This window comes from Dipteris shenzhenensis, chromosome 5, assembly GCF_047967505.1.
Source record: "Dipteris shenzhenensis isolate YYH24624 ecotype China chromosome 5, Dip_SZ_1.0, whole genome shotgun sequence".
NCBI classification, from domain to species: domain Eukaryota; kingdom Viridiplantae; phylum Streptophyta; class Polypodiopsida; order Gleicheniales; family Dipteridaceae; genus Dipteris; species Dipteris shenzhenensis.
Window position 1 is genome coordinate 31,724,442 of NC_141600.1, and position 3,587 is coordinate 31,728,028.

At 46.6% G+C, this 3,587-nt stretch overlaps 1 non-coding gene across 1 annotated transcript; it reads right to left on the reverse strand.

Annotated features, from left to right (window-relative positions):
- Window positions 1–3,089: 3,089 nt before the first annotated feature.
- On the reverse strand, window positions 3,090–3,208 carry LOC147901886 (U5 spliceosomal RNA). Its single transcript, XR_015541087.1, has one exon. It is a non-coding gene; the product is annotated as a U5 spliceosomal RNA (small nuclear RNA).
- Between the last annotated feature and the right edge of the window lie 379 nt (window positions 3,209–3,587).

Sequence of the window (3,587 nt, forward strand, 5' to 3'; positions counted from 1 at the left end):
TGCCTATATAATGAGCCCATTGCAGGGCATTACTTCATCCAGCAGGTCGGCCATCAGAGGAGTAGATAGAAGCACCTTACCCTCATCCTTTGGCCTACAACTAGGAGGTAAAGGGGTGCTGGAGGTGGTGCTGCAGCCTTACCTCAAGGCTGAGCCCTAGGCTGCCTACCAAGGTAGCAGGGCACTGAGATCTGGACAGAGAGTCTACACACGCTCGAGGTGGAGCACACTGGCTCAAGTTCTAGAGATATCCGGCAGATAGTAGAAGTACGAGGTGGTAAGATCAAAGGACCATGCTCTGGTGGGACTTTGGATCTATCTCTTTTGTATTGTGTCCATAGCTTTGTACGGAAATATATTCTCTTGGTAGCTTCTATATCTAGCTGGATCATTATCTATTTATCAGTCTGCACATCTATTTGAAGCACCTAAGTTAAGAAGTTGGTGATTTCAGTCACCACACACTGTGTGAGCTTTTGGGCCAGTCTATCAGTCTTCCGCTGTGCGCACCCTATGTTGGTCGATTTTAAACATGAGCCGGATATCCGGAAAGAGGTAGGTTGTCCTATAGCTGGCAACCTGTTCTCTTTTGTATTTACCATCTACCACTCCTTTTGGTAGCTGTTTTGTATGGTGTTTTCAAGCATTAATAGAAGTTCCTTTTTCTCTGGAAAATAAAAAGATTGTATGATGGAGCAGATGTACCGCATGATGGTGGTGGATGTACGCCCAAGGGATTGACATCTGGCTCAACCATGGTGATGCTACTACTTTTCAGCTTGGTTTCTCCATGGAGAGACCAAGCATAGGCTTCGCAATGGGTGTAATGACTTGCACTAAAAAATCATCAGTTCTGGAGCTTCAGCGAGAGAGAGAAAGAGACCATGAGAGCGACTGGAGAGAGAGACGATTTTCAGCACCATGAGCTTGAGCCATCCCTTGATGATTTCCACGAGGATTGCAAGCCGTGAGCCATCCCGAATCAGCAGTAGCAAGTAAGTTTGTGTGTTTCACCTTGTCTTCCAACAGATGTGCCGCTCGTCTTGGCGGCTTCCCTGCTACTAACTAGATGCGCCACTCAACTAGGACGTCTCCAGGAGCATGAACCAGGCTGGGCTTCCATGTCTGGCCGAAATGATTTGCATTTGTGCTCCATTTTTTCCAGAGGTTTCTCTACTGCTATTGCAGTCTTAGTCCCTTCCCTCTCGTTAAGTTTGTTGTTGAACAATCATTAATTAAACGCAGTTCTACATGTGCTCTGTAGCATGAGTCAACAACAAGCAGGCTAGGAGGAAATCTCGCAAACAGAAAATTAGCCACTTAAACCACTTGGGATAAGTGGCTACATTTGGCTGAGTTCTGCTATCATAATACTAAGCATACCGATGAGCAGCTATGTATGGCTGCAAAGTTCATGTGCATTCCACAATTATTGATACAATTATTGCAAAGCTCATGTACATTTCATGTGCATGAGTGTTTGGAAGAGTGATCTCTGTCTAGGTCACTCATTCGCAACAGGGGTGTTTCTCTCACTCGTCAACAATCCCTTCCTGAAAATCTACTATGAATATACATGGAACCCGATTGAAAGAGTGGAGACTTAGGGTGGCCTACTTCAAGCAAAAAGCGGTTGAGAATTGAATGAGAGAACAATACTTCTCCATTTGAATGGGATTCGGTGGGCTTCATCAGTTGCCAAAGTCTCACGTACATCAGCACAGAATTATTGCAGGTGGCGCACATCATCTAGTGGTTGCGAGCTAGAGTTTATGTAGTCATGACAATTGCACATGAAATGTGCCAAGGCAAAGGCAATATCAATGGGTTCCTAGATCTGTGCATTCGTTCTCGATTCTTGCAGACGGTGGACCCACCCTTCTTCACCGAGCAAGCACTGAGCGAAAAGTTTGAAGAAGAAGTTCAAACGAACTTACAAAGGAAAGGAGCAGCTGAAAGCAGGCATCCGGAATCAGAAGAGGCCGCCGAAGATGCACAGATTATGAGAGAATGGCCTAGCCATGGCAGCATCACAAACCGCCGGCTGAGCTCAGACTTGGAAACCTCTGCTATATGGGAGCATCCAGCCCTGACTATCCTGCATCCTGTCCACCTAGCCCTTCCAGGTTGAAATCTTCACAGTCCACTAATTCAAAAGCATTACCTTGCATACCTTGGTCCCTTGTGCGTGGGAACGGGCTTCATGCCTCTCAGTCATGTTCCAGTCACCAGCAAGCAGCCAATGCTCTCCTTGGAGCCTGTCTTTAAGCTCATCCCACAACCAGGCTGTGTCATTAGAGGAATTTGGAGGATAGACCGAGGCCTCCTTGAAATTTCCATTCTTGGATAGTGCTCTCTACGGCAATGAACACCCAAACTGGAGCCTTAGCTTGTTGATTCAAGACCACAGCAAGCTTCATTGAGAAACCAAGCGTCCACACATCCAATAACGAAGCAGGTTATAAAGCAAGGCAAAAAGCTAGCACTGCCAAGGCCAAGTGGGGCGTGCCAGGCCGGTCAGTCACCTATAATAATGCAGCACGATGCATAGAACGTGCTTTAAGAAGCTGAATGAAGAAGATGGCCTGGCAGGTGCATGGCATATTCCAAACAGAGTAGAAGCAGTAGCGTTGGACCTGTGGATTGGGCTGTAGGGTAGGTGGGTATGAGGATGCACCAAAGCTGATTTGGACCTTGCCTTGCTGATAATGGTCTCGTAATCCAGGCAATGAGCGTTCGGTGCTAGGCTCGTTCTCCATTGCCTGTAGCACCATGCGAATTCAGGAAACCATAAAAGGAGACTCGGTTGAGCGGAGCAAACGATACCTACATTCTAAGAGAGTCAATAGGCGATGCTAGCATCACCCGATGAAAAATGGTAATAGCGAACAGAAATGCACCGGAGCAAACGATACCCACATTCTTGGGCAATGATAGAGTCACCCAAACCCAACCCGCTGCTGCAGTGTATGGAATCCCTGAGTCCACACTGTCAAAATCCGAGTCCGGAGAGGTCGCTGCCGCCTGAAATGAGAGGTCGCTGCCGCCTCGCTCGAGGCTCTCCATCTTAGCTGTTACTTTTGAGGAGCCCCCCTCACAGAGAGAGGAGCCGCACCAAATATTCGGATACGCTGTTTTCTGTGCCGAGCACACGGTATTCTTTAGTAAAAGGCGAAAGAATAGTTCGCTCTGTGCTCAACACGCAGCTTCCATGTTGTCTGATGGGCCGTGTGTGAGTTTATATACGGCACCACAAAGTGAGTCTTTTCAAAATACCGTATATGGGATAGAGAAGCACGTGTCCCATGCATGCCTCTTGATGATCCAGATCACACTACTTCGATTGCATCCACTTTCACACCGGCTTGTATTTACGCATCTTAGGCGATTTTGTGCTCTACATGGTTGTTTTTTCTGGATAATCTGATATGTGTGCAATCCCACATAAATGTTCTCGTATATAAAACAACTTGACTGAGATAAAAACTGGGTCAAGCACTAGCTTGGATTCTAAAGTTATTCGGGCTTTGATTCTCCCAAAATTTAGCCTAGAAAATACATGGAGGAAGAGAAGGAAAAAGTGATAT